Source organism: Phaseolus vulgaris, chromosome 1 (assembly GCF_000499845.2).
Source record: "Phaseolus vulgaris cultivar G19833 chromosome 1, P. vulgaris v2.0, whole genome shotgun sequence".
Taxonomy (NCBI): domain Eukaryota; kingdom Viridiplantae; phylum Streptophyta; class Magnoliopsida; order Fabales; family Fabaceae; genus Phaseolus; species Phaseolus vulgaris.
The window spans coordinates 44,132,457-44,140,644 of NC_023759.2; positions in this window are offsets into that span (position 1 = coordinate 44,132,457).

Sequence of the window (8,188 nt, forward strand, 5' to 3'; positions counted from 1 at the left end):
AAAGTTGCATGCTGTTCAATCACTCCAAAGTCAGAATGTACCTCTCAGGTGTGATTTTTGTGGAGGTGATCATCCTAATGGTCACTGTTCTTATCAGAACAACGCATCCGAAGTTGAGGTGAATTATATGGGCAATCAAGGAAGGCAAGGCGGTTTTTCTAACAATTATCCTCAAGGTTGGAAAAATAATCAAAATCAGAATTTTGGATGGAAGCAAGACTATAATTCATCCAACAAGCAAGGGCCTTTCCAACAGCAGCATCAATCGAATTCTCCATCTATTCCTGACAGGATGAATAAAGTGGAAGATGTTTTGTCAAAGATTGTGAGTACACAGGAAAATAGTATGGCTACGATTAGGAGCATGGAAACTCAGATAGGACAGCTAGCTAAACAAATGTCACAACTCACACAAACTATAGAAGGGAAAATTGGCCAATTCTCAGCTAACACTACCACCAACCCCAATGAGCAGTGCAATAACATCACTACTGAAGGTGATGAGAAAACTAGAGAAGAAAATGGTGAGATGGTGAAGGTTGAAAAAGAAAAGGAAAAAAATAAGGAAGAGGGAGAAAATTGTGAAATTGTAGAAATCGCAAAAGAAATATCCCAGAGGAACATAAAAAAAGAAAAGGAAGGATTATTTTCTGACAATTTGCTTCCAAAAAATTATTTTGCAGGATGGCCAGAGAAAAAGACATATTTTGATGAAGTTAGAAGGAAGATATGTTGTTTTAAAAATAAATATGGAGAGAAGGAAGCAGGGAGCAGTTTCTCAAAAACTTTGCCAAAGAAATTCAGGGATCCAGGGAGTTTTACTATTTCTGTGTCAATTGGTAATTTATTTGTGTATAATGCTTTATTGGACTTAGGGTCAAGTGTAAATTTGATGCCATTATCCATGTTAAGACAGATAGGTAACTTGGAGGTTAAACCCACCAAGATGCAGTTACAATTGCCTGACAGAACAATGAAGTATCCCTATGGTGTGGTTGAAGATGTCCTTATGCAAATAGACAAATTCATATTTCTGGTGGATTTTGTTATCCTGGACATGAAAGAAGATGAGGATGTCCCTTTGATTCTCGGCAGACCTTTAATGAAAACTGCTAAAGTCATAGTTGATGTTGACAAGGGAGAAATTCTTGTAAGGTCTCATGATGAAGAGGTAAAATTTAATCTTTTTAATGATGTAACCAAGTGTACTGCAGATGAGACTGGGAAACAAGAGGAAATTCCAAGAAATAGTGAAAAGATGAAGAGTTCAAAGTCAAAGGAGAAAGTTATACGTCATGAAAAGTTAGAGGCAAAAGGAGACAATCAAGGAAAGCTAGTGGAAGGAGAGGAGTATCGTCCAGGACAACCTATCATGCTCAACGCAGGTAGGGGTAGAGGAAGGAAGAAAACAAGAAAATTATGGGTCATCAAGGAATTGAAGAAAGACGGAAAAATTGAAGTTGAAGAGCCATATTCAAGACGGATAAAAGTGATAACAAAAGCACGGGTGGAACAAGATAAATATCCTCCTTGAAATAAACAGGCGTCAAGCTAGATGACGTTAAATGAGCGCTTACTGGGAGGCAACCCAGTCCACATTTTAGTTTTATGTTGTTACATTTGTTTATTTTATTTTTCAAAAAAAAAAAAAAATCTTGTATGCCTCCTAATCATTTTGCAGGTTATGTATTTTGACCTGAGGACAGGTTCTATTAGTCAAGGGGGCAGATCCAGCAAATGAAGCAAGACTATAGATAAAATTTTTAACAAAAAGCTGGATGACTTCTAAAGAAGAGAGGATTGAGCAAAAATATGGTTCTATCTCTCTAATTCTCTTTTCTTTTCAATTATTTAAATTTTATTTTCTTTTTAGTTTTTATTTATTTTATTTTATTTTTTGGTTATTTTGTTTTTTTTATTTGTTTATTTTTTAGTTTGTTTTAATTGCTTATTTTGTGTTTTGAATAAATTTGTTGTTTTTGTTAGTTTGTTAGTTTTAGGTTTTGAATTATCGTTCTTGAATAAATTTTCAGTTTTAATTTGTTTGCTTTCTAGTTTATTTTTCTCAAATAAAAAAGAACTAGAATATTAATTTTGAATTGTGGAAAAAAGAATTTGTGTTTAGATATTAAACAGTGAGATGAATTAGACACAGGTTAGAAAAGAAAATATGATTGAATCCCTATTCAAATGTAGTTAAAATTATGATACATGAAAATTTAACAGGATGATTGATTAGGACAAATAATGACAAGACAAAAAGGAATGAGACCATTTAAACCAAGTGAGTGTGTGAACCTTAAACAGTTTTGAGAGTTTTACTGATGAATTGACAGTTGTGGTTGCTTGATTTTTATTTTTGTTGCATCATAAAAGATCATGAAGATGATTGAGGCATTTGTTTGTGTTAATTAGGAGCCAGGGCCAAAAAGCCAACCTTTATATTAGAATTCCAATTTTTTTATATCCCTTTGGGCTAAGAAATTTTTTGTTAATATTGCACCTTAACCTTTATTGATATAATTTTCTACCCTTTAGCATGTCTAAGGAAGGAGAACATAGATGCAATACATATAGAAAAGGGAATGGTTGGTTCTGATTTTGAGAGTTCAAAAAGTTGAAAATAGGAAGAATCTTTTCCTATTATTGAAAAAAAAACAGAAACAGAAGAAGCAAAAGAAATAAAAAAAAAAAAGATAGAAAATAATTTCATGAAAATCATGAAAAGAAAGAAAATGAGGAAAAAGGTGACATCGAAAGAAAGTGGTAATTAGATAACATATATGTTCTCTATAATTGAATTGTAGGTATGTTCTTCTTCTTTAAGATGTGCATTTTGTTATCTAAGAAAAACCAATATTTTTTGGAAGCCCAGCCTCATTACAACCCTGTAAAAGACCTCAAGATTCATGTTTCTAATATGTTTGTGATTTGAAGATGAAATGAAAAGCAACTGTGATTTGTTATGATTCAGTGAAAATAGAGAGAAACACTTACCCGTGAGCATATGAGAAGATATTCCTTGATGAATTTTCATTTATTTGTTTTGATTTTATCCTGGAAATTGATTGTGTCTATAATTTTCTATATTTGAAATTGGAAGCATCATAAGTTTCTAATTTGATTTGTTGTTTAGTGAATTAAGCTGTTTGATATTTAAATTCAAATATATTCATTTACTTTGCTTGAGGACAAGCAAGATTTTAAGTTGGGGAGAGTGATAAGTGTCTAATTTCAGTAATATTTCATATTAAAATATAGGCACTTATGAGGATTTATTGCTAATTTACATATAAAATAATCCCTAATTTATGAATTTATACCTTTTTACATTTTTTATGATCTTTATTTGAATAAGAGTATTTTATTCTCAAATTTGGTGTTAATTGCAGATTTCTAAGGAAGATTGGAGATTTGAATTAAAGATGAATGATTTGAGCTAAAAAGATAAAGATAGAAGGTCCCAGAATGGAAAAAGATGCAAAGAAAGATTGGGCCTTTTTTATGTTTTATCATTTAGCCCATTAGCGCGACATATGAAACAACCTAACCCTAGAAAACTAGGATAAATAGAGGGCTAGAGGCTCAACCTTAGTGTGTCAGACTGAGAGGAAAACACCATAGAGTGAATTGTAACCCAATTGGGAGAATGGAAGGTGATAGAAGTATGCGTGGCTAATTCTACCCTTTGGGATTGGGAGTAATCTGCTCAAACTCTTATGTATTGAGGTGATATTTTATATATTAATATTCAGTTCTTGATTGATTATTGGTATTGTTGTTTTACTTTTAATTTTCCGTGACAAATTGAGAATCTTAAATCTGACCGGGAGGTATTTTTAGGGTTCGGACCTAAACAACAATACTTAACATATTTGAGTGCTAGGAATAGACTTGAAATGTTAATTGCTATTAACGTCTGAGCTTCGTTCTAAGTTGTTCTTATAATTATGCGAGGGATCGATAGTTCGGGAACATTCTTAAGGATTTTATATGCGAGGAATCGATATAAATGCTTTTTATACGGGCATCAATTTCAATTAAAGAACTTAATATTGATATGCTAATCAAAATACATGAGAGGGAGAGAGATGAAACCTAATCCCTATTTTTCCAATTGAAACAATTAATTCTTTGTCTGTTTTCTTATTGATCATCGCCAACACAACCACTTTCAATATACTTTTAATTGTTTTGTTCTATATTTAGCGATTATTGTACTTGATAATTCACTGTTCCTTGTGGGATCGATATCCGTCTTTAGGGACAATTATTACTTCTGACAAACGCGGTGCACTTGCCGTAAAAAGTCATCACTCGACATGGGCCCGGGTCGACTCAACTCAACACTGACCCTGGCCGATTTCGCTCGAAATCAACCTGGGCCGACCTCGTTCGACATCAGTTTAGGCCGACTCCACTCGATAGCGGTTTGGGTCGACGATGCTCAAAATTGTCCCGGGCCGATGTCGAAACGAGTCAACTCGGGTCGACATGGTCCTTGATTGACACGACTCGAAATGGACCCAGGCCAACGCGACCCAGCATCATTCTAGGTCAATTCGACTCAACATCGACCCAGACCAACTCGGCTCGATATTGATCAAGTCTGACTCGGCTCGACATGGGCCCAGGTCGATTTGGCTCGACATGGGCCCGGGTCGACTCAACTCAACACTGATCCTGGCCGATTCGGCTCGACATTGTCCCTAGCTTACTCAGATCGACATTGGATCGAGCTGACTTAGCCTGACATCGGCCTGGGCCAACGTAGCTCTACATTGGCCTTGCTTGATTCGACTCGGCATCATCCCGGGTGGAGTTGGCTCGACAGGAACTTAGTTCGACTCGGCTCGATATCAGACATGGGACCAGGCCGACTTGACTCGACATGAGTTCAAACCGACTTAGCTCAACATGGGTCCGTATTGACTCTTCTCAACCTGGTCTTGGGCCAAGTCAAAATCCAACCCAAAATCTAATTTGGATAATTCAAAAATGTATTCAATCTATATCTAATTCATATCCAATTAAATGGTTTGAACTTAAAATCCTAAAATATAGATTTGGATTTGAGATAAATCCATTTAAATTAATTAAAAATAATATAAATTTAGATCAATTATGATTGGATTTAACAATTTGGATTTTTTTCTCACCACTATTGTTGCACCTATGTGGTCTAAGCATCTGCACCAAATATCAGTAGAATGGTGCAAGCAAATTTAAAACTCTGTTTTGCTCTTCTCCTCTGCTAAGAAATTTGAACTTGTTCTTCCTTTGGTCCATCCAACTTTTGCGTAGCTTTTTACAACCTTCAAGACCTCATATTTGCTGTTATTCCACTTGCATCAACAAGACACATTCCCTGCAGATTAAACTAGCACTGGCACATGTTGCCTACAACAAAAACAACGCCTATAGGACAAGAAAAAACCAATTTACTCATCTTAAAATATCCCATCTAAAACGAAGTTTTAAGGCAAAATATTGGATTGACATACCAATCCTAGAAAGATAAGGTTACAACTTATGCTTGCTCTTCAACCATGACATTTGACTTGAGTTGAGTCAAATACATCATTTCCTTACTTTTTTTATTATAAAAATAAAAACTAATTTTAAAATAAGAAGTATTTTTTTATTAATAAAAATAGAATAAAATAAAATATTTTAAAGGTGTCTCAAATAGTTCAAAGTACCTACTCTTCATCTTTTACAGCTTAGCAAAGAAACCCAACTAGTAAAAAAAATAGGATTTCAAAATTAAATGTGTAGAAAATAAAAGTTAAAAATATATACATAATTTTCTAACAATACATTATTATTAGAAAAATAATAATTAGTCAAATATATTAACTAAATTAGATAATATTTTATACACTAATAAAATTATTAGTATTTAAAATAATTTTTATTATTAATAAATAATATCTAAATTAATATTTAAATAACTACCAAAATTTTAATTTAATAATAATTAATTATTATTTTTCTAAAATTAGTATCTAATTAATTATTTTTTTATAATGTTTCTATTGCTTTTTAACAGCAACAACCTAAACCAATCTAGCTACTCCCTTGCTCATATCTACTCCAAAATAATAATTTTCTTGTAATGTAGTTGGTTTACTTTTTTTTAATACTATCATGTTAATAAATATAATGGTTATAATAAATATTAATTAATATTTTTGTTTTTAAATATATTTATGATATTTTAAATATTTATTATAACATTATTTTACTATTATTAAATTAATTATATAAATAATTAACTTAATATTATGTGTGATTAATGCACTTTTACACTATGTAACTTGATGTGACATAAGTTATATATAGTGCAAAGTAAAATTAAACCTAAATTTTTATTAGCATTTATTTCTTAATTACTTATCTAATTGTAGTTGAGTTTTTTTTTTTTAATTTTGAAAATGAAGTAGTCAATTTAACAGAACCCGTCTTTGGTGGAATAACAATTCAAGGCTTGACAAACCTAAACCAAAACCCTAATACAAAATGCAACTTTTCTTTCTTATTTAACCACAACCTCCACCAATTCAACTACAAACCCTAATGAACTCATATGTCACCCCTCTCATTATCTCCACTGCTGGCATAGTTTGTTCTACAGTAGCGATAGCAGTGTACCACTGCATCCTCTGGAGGTATTTCGTTAGAACTCAGATAGCACAACACAGGGACAACACAACAAACACAAGTTATGTAAAGAGTGAAGGGGTCCATGAAGAAATCCTTAACAAAATCCCAGTTTTCTCAATCTCTACACAAACAAATAGTGCTGTCATTGCCATTCATTTGGACCAAAATATTGAATGCTCTATTTGCCTTGGACAATGGGAAGATGAGGATGTGGTGCGGTTGTTGCCTTCTTGTTATCATGTTTTCCATAAATCCTGCATTGATTCATGGTTCATGGACCATGCCAATTGCCCAGTTTGTCGGTCACCAATCACTTTTGATTGTGAGTTAGCCTTGCCAATCGCTTCACAAAATGATGGTGATGCCTAAAATTTCTTACCATATGTGCATATTAATTCATGTAGGTTTGCATGCAATTTATATTCCTCATTAGGTTTTAGTTCTACCCTTTGTTCTCACCAATTTTGTTACTTGGGTTCTTTTAGGGGGTTTTCACATTATTTTGGATTTCAGGGAGATTTAGATTTATTTGCCCTTTTGATGGTTAAAGATTTTAGAGTTGGAGTGATTTGAAAACAAAAGAAAGAAAATTGAGACTTTGTTAAACTTAATCAAGCAAAGGAGGAACCTTTGATAACTTCATTTGAAAAAAATGGCTTCACATTGAATAAAATAAAATAACAAGAAAATGTAGCTAAGAGATACTTTATTCACTAAAAGAAAATAATATTTTTAATTATTTTTTAATTAAATTTGAAATAAGTTACATACCCATTTTATCCGTATGTTACCGTTTTTATTTATTTACATTAATTTTTTGTTATTTTTTAATTAAATTTGAAATAAGTTACATATAAATTTAATTTATATGTAACAATTTTTTTAATTAAATTTTTAATACATTATAATTCGTATGTAACACTTTTTATTATTTTTTAATTAAATTTAAAATAAATTACATACGAATTATATCCGTATGTAACTTTTTTTTAATTAAATTTTTAAATACCTTACGTACGGATTATATCTGTAATTACTTTTGGTTTACATATGAAAAAAACTGTAATGTCTATTTACATACTTATTAGAATTCGTATGTAACGTTCATTCTACATATGAATTTTTATTCGTATGCAATAATCGATATGTAATTTCAAATTTTCTATCGACATATTTAATAAATATTTACATGTTTGGTTTGCTGAAGATTTTATTTTAGGTCCAAAATTAATTTCAAGTTAAAACAAATTTAGATCATGTTTTTTTTGTTGGATCATAAATATATCAAGCTATATATTAATTTGCTTCTATAACAAAAACGTTCCAACATAAATCACGTAATTTCAAAATTAATGTAAATCAAAATCAATGTTAATAAATATTGATTTTTTAAGTTAAAAATAATTAATAATTTATCAAATTATTTAAAAAAACATCACATTAAATGCAAGCTAATTTTAATTTAAGAAAATGTGAACTTAGGCTTTGAACTGTAAGACAATTAAGCATACGGAAATAAGTC